Here is a 9,422-nt window from a genome sequence, read left to right as displayed (position 1 = left end):
CTGCAGTGTGGGACAAAGCCTGACAGAAAGGTGTCACCATGCTTATTCATTTCCTGGCACTGTGTGGTCCCATGCACAGAGGCCTGAGCCCCGCACCTCAGCAGACATGGATGGCGGTGGCTATAGCAAGACGAGTCCTCTGTAGGTTCCTGCTGTGTAAATGCCTGTCCCTCCCACCTCCCCATTCCTCTGGCAGGTAGCAAGCACAGAGATGGAAGAAGTCTTCAGTCCATCTAGGCTGGAAATAAGGATTTGTGAGCAGACAGGCAGCTCATTTGCCATAAACTTCTGCTCCTTAGGTCCGAGGAGGAATCTCTGGGTACAGGCGGTGGGATACCAAACACCAGCAAACTCAGCTTCTTCAGCGAATCAGACAGGGGTAAGGGAAGGCTGTGGATCGCTGCAGATCTTTCCATCGCTGTAGATGGAAAGAACGATGTCCATACAAAAGTAAAAATGCGTTACCAAAGCTTTCCGCTGATCTGGATGCCTACATGAAATAGTAGAAACAGCAGCTGGAGTCATCAAGAAAAAGTCCTGACATGTTGCCAAAGCTTTACGCTGAAACTATGCAATCTAAAATGCATGGCGTGTAGGGTTGATCCAGCTTCCTTTGTAGTCAGCACTGATACCACTTGTGACTGCAGCAGGAGCCGGGGCAGGGCTGCCCTTGTGAGAGAGAAAGAAGGTGAATGCAAAGCTCAGCCTCTGTAAGTAGGGTCAGGTGTACATCCCTGCATTCAAATGGGTCTTCACGTTTCGTAAAGCAATGGAGAAAATGAAGACATGGTACTGCACAAGCAACTGGTTTTGTCTTTTTTTTAATGTGCAGATAAATTGTTCGTTTGTGTCCTTAATGACCAAATTTGTATGCACAAGTCCTTGTTAGTGAGTTACAAGTACTGCAAGAACAGTTGTGTGTACAAAGTTGGAGCAAAGCCCTCAGAGAAATCCTTGAACTAACTAGCTAACTAACTGCAAAAAGGATCAGTCAAAGAGTGAGTTCCCAGTCCTTCTCTCTGAAAGCACTAGCACGTCCAGGCATTTAATATTCACACAAACCGTTAACCACCAGTGGTGCAGCAAAGAACAAACTCCTAAACAGAAACCGTGTTGCAGTTTGTAACACCTGTATTTTTGCCCACATGCATTACCAGTTATTGACAAAAGTGCAAGGAACACATGTGTATGCTACAGGGAGAAGTTATTCAAGATGAAGTACAGTACTGGATCTGCATTCCCTCCACAGTCCAGACAGGCATTTAATCACATATATGTGATTTTTTTTTCTTTTTGCATTACCGGATATAATGATGCAACAGATCTAAGCCTGGGTGATATAATAGATAGGATGAGGAATCAGAAAAAAAAAAAAAAAAAGGAGTGAAGTTCAGCTCAATATGAAATGTCCAAAGATCTAAACTTGGTGTGGTTTTTAATAAAGTTAGATGAACAACATATGATGCCTTGTGCTATATTAATCTTCCAGCACTCGATGCTTCACATGATTTTCCAGCAGCTTTCATTTATTGAATTTCCTGCTTAGATTTTTAGTGAAAAGCAAAGAAGATTATGAAACATCCCCTTTTTAATTCTAATTTAATTGCATACAATTAGCTAAATACATCATTTACTACAACTTCAGTTAATACATTGTTAAATATTATTTTTACAATAGTGTGCCAAATGACATATTAATAATATTTGGTGTCATTAGCACTAGATTACAAAAATATTTGCATACTGCTTATTAGGATGTGATATGATGCGTTTCCACATTGGTTGACTATGTAGGTGACTAAGGATTATGAAATAGTTCTCAACCCATACCCTGGGTTTTAAAACTTCCAGATTTGTTTGTTTATTTTAAAAAAGAATTAAAGTCAAGTTCCTGGCACTGTTTTTGTGGCATGGTTTTCTAGAATAAGTGCATTCAGCATTATTCCTGTTCAGAATATGCTTTTGTATTTATACTTAGCCTGCCCCAATTCTCTCAAGTTTGGTTTCTTTAGTCTTTATTTTTCAGTCTGCCAAGAATGATGAGGGGAAAATTGATCCTGCCTTGGGGATGAGGGACCAGAGTAAATGACCTCTGTGGGGCCTTTCTAACCCTAATTTTCTTCGATCCTATGTAGTCTGGAGCTGTCATGCATCCAGCCGGCTCGTGGTGGAGTCGAAACTAAACCAGTGTGCATGCTTGGCTGCAGCTTCTGTACTGAGAAAAAGAGAGCAGTGCAGCTCTGGCCATCACTTGGTGTTTTTATAACTGTTGTGCTGGTGAGACAGGGAGATGCAGGGGTCCCTCCTGGGTCAGATGTCCTCTTGTTACTGCGCTGCCCTGAGGGATTTAGTACTGGGTTGATCCCCCAGCCTCCAGGCTTCTTGTTGAGCCCTGGGACACTGGCTGCCTCCCGGCTGGAGGGGGCTGCTGTGGTGCCTGACTGCACCGAATGCTCTTCACTGCAGGGCCTGGGACGTAGAGCATTTGACGGTAATGCACCATGCTGCGATTGCAGGAAAATTGAAGGTGTTACTTGATGTTGCGCAGCACAGAAAACCAGTGACAGCTTGTGCTGAGGTGCGCCAGCCAGTGGTGTGCTGGAAACCTCAGGATAACGCGAGAGGGGCTTGAGGTGCCAGATCTCATCCTGGGTTTGAACTTTGTCTCTCCTAACCCTAGGGATGGCTCACTCCAGGGCTTTGGTCTGGCCCAAAAGTGATGACAGGAAGCATTTGCAAACTTGAAATGACATTTGGCTTTTCAGGGCCACCCAGTATTTGGGCTTGCCTTTCCAGGGCTACAAGTACTTCCAGGTGTTTGGGGCAGAGCCATATGTAAAAACATCCTTTTCAAGAGCAATAGCGCTCTGCCACTTGTGCTGTCTGCATCATGGAAGCAACAACTAACAGGAAACCTTAGGGATGAGGGTCAGACAGAAATACAGGTTCTAGCAACCAATTGGAAATGTCAAACATTAATGATTAGTTCAGAAAAATGAAAGTAAGGTGTTACTTTAGTTGTGGTACCAAGTTCTGGGCTGATTGGTCTGGAGGCTGGTGCTCCTAGGTGTGCTGAGCAGATGCTGCAGCTGCAGCGAAACAGTAGCACTCAGTATTTATGCAATACTCTGACATTCGTGATTTGCTTTGAAAATAAAAATGAGTAGCTGCAACTCAAGAAATGCACAAGCTCTTCCCCAGAGCTGCCTTTACTCTTCTCAGGAATCACTTTCCGCAAGAGGGGAGTTTAATCTATGTTTCTCCTGCAGTCCTTGGGCTGGATACCTGTATCTGTACTGGTGGTAACCCCAGGCAGGCAGCAAGGCTGCAAAGGCTGTTTGATGGCTGTGGGGTGTAATGATGAGCTTATGGAGAAAGAACAATTGCTTTGGCTTTTATTGTGTCCTTCTGGATTTTTGGTCAAAAGTAAAATTCCAGGAAGCTGGTGGAAGGTTTCTTTATTCTTTCCTTCTTTCTTTTTCTCTCTTAGTGTCTTGAGACAAAAGTGTTTAACAACAGACCTTAATAGAATGGAAAGTAAGTAACAGCAAAGAGCGAGTAGAGAGAGGTGAGGTGAACATGAACTAGTTTCCGCAGCCTTTGACAGCTCATCTGGTGGGAATAATGAGTAATTTATGTAGCATTCCCCACTTCAGATTATCGAGTGGCTAGACTGAAGCTGGGAAACACTCCAGGTCCAAATCAGATACAACAAAGGGGATATTTGTAGTCCTTTGTGTATTCCTTTACTGTATTCATTTTTATTAATTTCCTGATACTTAAAGTATTTGGGGTGGGGAAGGCAAGGTTTCACATCCCACACTCTGTCCTCGTGGTAGTCGCTCAGGGTGCTGGGGTTAGCACATCCATGGCAGGTCTGCGAGGCTGCACTGTCAGCTTTGGATGAGATCCCAGCATCAGATACTCTGCCCAGCTCTGTTGCTTAATCTGTCACATCCTTGAGCCCACTGCTGATAGGTCAGAAGAAACTGAAGAAAGAATTTAGGTTTAGTTTACCAGTAGGGAAGGGTCACTGTGAAGTACTGCCAAATCATTTTCTGGTCTACAAGCAAGTCGGTCTGCCTCTTCAGGTCCACACTGGCACTCAGCTGGTTCTGGTTTGTCCCAAAAACTGGGCTACCAGAGGACGGCCACCGCCTCAGCGGAAAGCATGGCGCGGGCAAAACTGCAGTCTCTTTCTCTGCAGTCTCAGCCTGTATGGCAGCTCCTCCCCAGCTGCGTGTCTGGCAAACAGCCTGAATTTGTAACCTGGTGGCCGTACATACAGTCCTGGTCTCAGCCATAGAGTCAGCGTCACTATGGGTGCCTCATTCTATCCTAGGGAATGATGAAGGTTAGGGAAGTGCGTGGACAGGGGTATGGCTTCTCCCAGCTGGCCATGCTGAAGACAAGTTTTCACTTTGGAGCAGTTCAAGGAAAGGCAATTAAATCTCAGTAAATTCAGAAAGCAACGTTTTCCTTAAAAAGCCCCAGAAAGATGCTGAGGGGTAGGGTGGTCCAGGTTACTGGAGATGCTGACCCCATCAGCTGCTGCCTCTGATCAGGCTCATTGTCCCAGCCCCATCCCTGCTCCTGGCACAGCTCCTCCATCTAACGGAGATGCTTGTGTGGGGTGAGGTGATGCTCTGTGGCCTGAATGTGCCAGGGGAGCTGGAGTGACCTGCTCAGACACCTGAGAGTCCTGTGTCTGTCTGTGTCCTGCCTGCCTTCCTCGCTCTCTGGGAGAGTTCACGTGGCTGGGTTTTGGAGGGGAGAAGCTGCAGGATGGTTGGCCTCCTTGCACCTTTGACTTCAGTAAGCATGTGAAGAAGGGCTCTGTCAACAGAGAGCAAACAGGGGCTCAGGGGGACTTTTTGCAGCACTTACAGCTACTGCAAGCTTTCGGGTTATTTTTTTTGGTAACATTTGTAGTTACTCCACCAATTGTGAATGTCCTTTTGTTCATTTACCTAAAGAGAAGTGATATACAGTAGACTGGGAAATGTCTCCTGTTCCATAAAAACAAACAAAAAGAACAAACAAAATCTAAATGACCCCCTAGAGGCCTTTTTCTACTGCAGCTATTCTAGTATAAGGGGTTAGGAGAGCTTTTGTTAGAGGGGGAAAAAAGGGATTTCAGCTTGCAGTATATTTTGCCTGTTTTGCTGCTAATGAAATCACATGCTACCCATAACACTTAGGGGCATATTGCTTTACAGATTGCAAATAACCTTTTTGGGTAACTATTAAACAAATTTAAATGTGTCCTAATTACACTTATTCACAGCAGCTGAGATTATTCAAAGTAATGTTACTTTTCCATTGGAAATCTTATAGCCAAGTTAACATTGCCATTAGTTTCTGAACACATATGTCCTTGAAAAAAATACACCAACAGTTCTTCTGAGCCCAATGCTCTCCAACTGCAATCCCTTTATACCATTGCATCCGTCTTTTGTAGATGACATTACTCACTCCGTTTTTGTATCAGTGCGGCTAGAAATAGAATTAGGTCTTCTACCTCCAGTCAACATTATTCGGCGTTAATCCTCTTTGGCATAGGCAGCAGCCAGCTCGCTGCCAGCTGTTGGCAGGTCACTGCGAAGCACTGGAGTTAATGTCAGTTTCAGAAGTTGAAAATGCACATGGTGTTTAATGGAGAAGTATTACAAATTTCTTTAAAATGAGTGAGCGCACTTAAAATTTAAGGTAACTGTTAGAATGGGTCCTCTATACTCCCATGAGCATTTGGTAGCTGCTAAGGGAGGAAACTGAAAATGAATTATCTGTTTTTTCATTCTCATGCCAATTTACTGTATTAGCATCTCACTATCTCAGTTTGTCTGTAAAATGGACAAATACTTAACTGGTCACTCTGCCACAGAGCAGTGGGACTTATCTAATATCCTGCAATAGTAATGTTGTAATTGTAGCAATCTCCATCAAAAGGGCTGAAAGTGTTCAAAGGAGTAATTGTTATTCTAATTTTATAAGTGGGGAATGTGAAACAGAACCACAGTGATGTGTCAGAGGGGGTGAGTGGCAGGAACCGGGCTTCCCGACCCTCCCTGCCTCTCCTGCGGGGCATCAGGTATGAAGTCAGGGCAAGCAGTAGAGATGCTGCCGTAAGACAGGAGTCTTCATGTGCATCTTGAAATACTACGGGTCTGTACACAGGATACAGCTTTAGGATATCAGCTTGCCTGTGTGCAGGGGTAGCTCCTGCAGAGCCTTCTCAGGGGGTTGCAGGTGAGATCAACCATATTCTTCCTGCAGGATTGGGGATGGTTGTGTCTGCTGTTGTAAGAAGAGAAATATCCATAGTTCTCCCCTCTAGTATTTGATATTAAGAATTTCATAATGCAGTTGCTTATGTATTCTTCCTTGCCTTGTTCTCCTTGTATCAATATAAATCTACATTTTTCTCCCCTTTTAAGCAAAAGGCTAGTATTTCTTTCCATCCCACACAAACTAAACCTAGAATACCTGCAGTTAGATTAAACACCACTAACAAAACCTCTGTTTTGCAAAGAGTTGGAGGCAAGATGATATAAAGTGACTCGTGGTTTATATACAAGTATATGAAAGCCAAACTAGCCTTTGGATAGCTATGGATAATTCTTTCCGTCCCATAAAAGACTGGTTCATACTGTTTTTCATATTTTCGTTGCTGGGATTTCATACCGATTATGGTATTTATTTGAAATAACAAGCTATGTGAGTCCGTCCAATTCCCAAGAACCCCATTGCCACTGTTCATTATGAGCTCCGATTAGTGACAGGATTACATTGTTAATGTCCGCAGGTATTCCGAATATTAGACCTGTCTCTTGTGTGTAGTTCTCCCTTCTGGTTACCTGGGAGTTGTCTGCTTGTATTCCCTCACTTCAAATCTGTACCAGCCAGAAATTATACACTTGTGAAACAGGCATGCTGTTCTGTTACAGTGAATCAATGGCTTTGCTCTCAGTCCTCTTTTTGTGTGTTAGTAAAAACAAAAGTTTTTTTACATATAGCATGAGTGCTGTTGCTGATTAAAAGTTTGTGTTAGATTTTGAATTGAATCCTTAGCACAAGGGTAAAGGTTAAGTTTGCTGATGGCTTGTGGCTCCGTGTTATGTTTCTTTGAAGCTGGAGGTGACAGAGGAGGACACAGTGATGGGTCTTGGTATCCATCTAGAAAAGGATTGGGTGATGGACTGGAGTTTGGTCTCCAGAAGACTGAGTTTTATTTGCTAGTGCAAGCTGGTGTCGGCTTAGACCATGTTCAGGTGCTCAGTTGAATTTTTGGCCAACTTGTGATGTAGATCTACTGTTCCTCTTCATCTGTAACATCCCTAGAATATAACTGAATTTTCTCATTAGCCTGTAGTTTCATTAAAAAACCCCATATATTTAAATGGTGGGTACAGCCAAAACTTATGGCTCTAGTTTCAAATTCTACAAGGGGAGGCTGGTAATAGCCAGGTTTGCTGCGGCTCCTTGAAAATGTAGAACAGCCCATACAACCACAAAACAGCCACAAAAGGTTGTTAAACAGCAAGGACTTGTGGTCCCAGAGATTTGGTAGGTTAATTCAGATTAGAAATGCTTTGGGGTTTTAGCTATGAGATGCGTATATCCTAGCATGGAGTGGTTACCTTTCTCCTTGATGCAGTGTTCAGAAATTTGTGTACTGCCCCATATGTATCTGCCCAGTGCGATGGGTAGAATGGTCTCTTGGTGGAGCCCTGTAATGCTGCTTTTGGAGTATGGTAGCAAGGAGAGTGGCACTTGCCACGCTCATAGTACAGTACTCAAAGGACAGGTTCAAGCTGTGTCTGTCAACAGAATTTACTGCCATGGGAAACCAAACTGCAGATAATCTAAACAGGGCACTTGCAGAAGATTTTAGTCCCTATATCGCTGCAAGAAGATCAAGACAGCCTGAGTTAAAGTGAAAAGAAACCCTCATTCTGAGCCCCATATTAACATGTTTTTAATTTCTTTCCAAGTTGACCAAAGTGAAACCAATCTGCCTCAAATTTCATAGTCAAGATTTTGTGCCAAGATTATGTATAAAGTGGGTCAGCTATCCAGAGCTGGTAATTTATGTGAATACAGGATTTCTACCGATTTGTTGTTATCTAAAATGACTGATGTTTCATAAAAACAAATTTCTGCTTGTGGATTGCTCTGAGAGTGGCAAATACTGCATTTGTACCAGTGTGTCGCTCTCTGGTGCTCCTCGTGGGTAGCTGGTCACTTCAGACAGGGAGGCCTATCTCTCTGCTTGGACACTGGTGGTCGAGGCACAGAAAGATAGGGTGGCCCTTGAAACACTCCAGGAAAGAGTGGGAGTCATTTCTGGAGTGAAGGAGGATCTATGCCAGCTGGATTAAAACATTGTTACCACATCTAATGTTATTTGGAAAAAAACCCTAACCTTTTAAATATATATTTGCAACCGTAAAGCCCCCTGAAACTTTCTCAGGGTGGGAAATGGCTAATCGTCAGGCTTGTATGCATGTTGAACTGATCAGTGTAATAATGATGGGAGCAATGGGTACATTGAATTACTTGTTAATACCTCACCGAGGTGAGAGTCGCCATAGCTTTGGTCTTCTTCCATGCCCCTGGCATTGCCTGGGATCTGAGCAGGAGCCGCAGGAGCCTGCCAGGCACAGGACTGCGGGGAATGTGTCCCCGCCATGGTTCCCACCCATGCGCCGTCCATCCTCTCTCCCTCTCCCTTCGCCCACGCCTTTCTGGCCTGGCAGCAAAGCCCTTTGCTCCAGGGCAGGCTGCAGGGTGAAGGTGTCTCCCTGCAGAGGGGATGGGTCCTTGCAGCCCCTGTTTTAGAGGTAGCCTTACCAGCTGGGCTGGTCTTCAGTAGACTACAATAGGTGGGCCATGGCAGAGCATCAAGAAGCAGATGGGTGTACACTAAAAGCAAAGGGCCATTTGGTATGTAGTCATTAGCCGTTGATGAGTGCATTAGTCCTCTTATGTCTTTCAGAAAGTCACCATTTTATTACAGAAAATTGCTATTTTGTTCCAAGTAGACTTTATTTCTATAATAAGAATAAAACCCCTTAGTTAGGGTTATGAAGAAGCAGAATATCATGTGCTTAATAGGAAGGGCAGTACCTGCTAAGGTCACGCAAGGGAACGGGGGATGGGGCCAGCTTGTAGCATGGTGCAGAGCATGGCCCTGCTCCAGGGCGGCTGCATTGGCGCCCCGCAGCCCAAGGGGTTTGTGGCCGGACAGTTGCTGCCCGGTGCTGCTGGGACAGTGTGGGAGGGGGAGACGTGTGCTTGGCCTCTTCTGGGAGCAATGCCTTCATCTTCATGTGCCGAAATCCCTGCGCCTCACCAGCCTGCCCTGCGCCTCAGCCTTCGGCCGCTGTTCAGAAAACTGCATTTTGCCTGTGGACTGTGGT

This window comes from Haliaeetus leucocephalus, unplaced genomic scaffold (genome assembly GCF_000737465.1).
Source record: "Haliaeetus leucocephalus isolate CR32 unplaced genomic scaffold, Haliaeetus_leucocephalus-4.0 Scaffold229, whole genome shotgun sequence".
NCBI lineage: Eukaryota > Metazoa > Chordata > Aves > Accipitriformes > Accipitridae > Haliaeetus > Haliaeetus leucocephalus.
The sequence above is the reverse complement of the archived record's forward strand: the minus strand, read 5'-3'. Positions refer to the sequence as shown.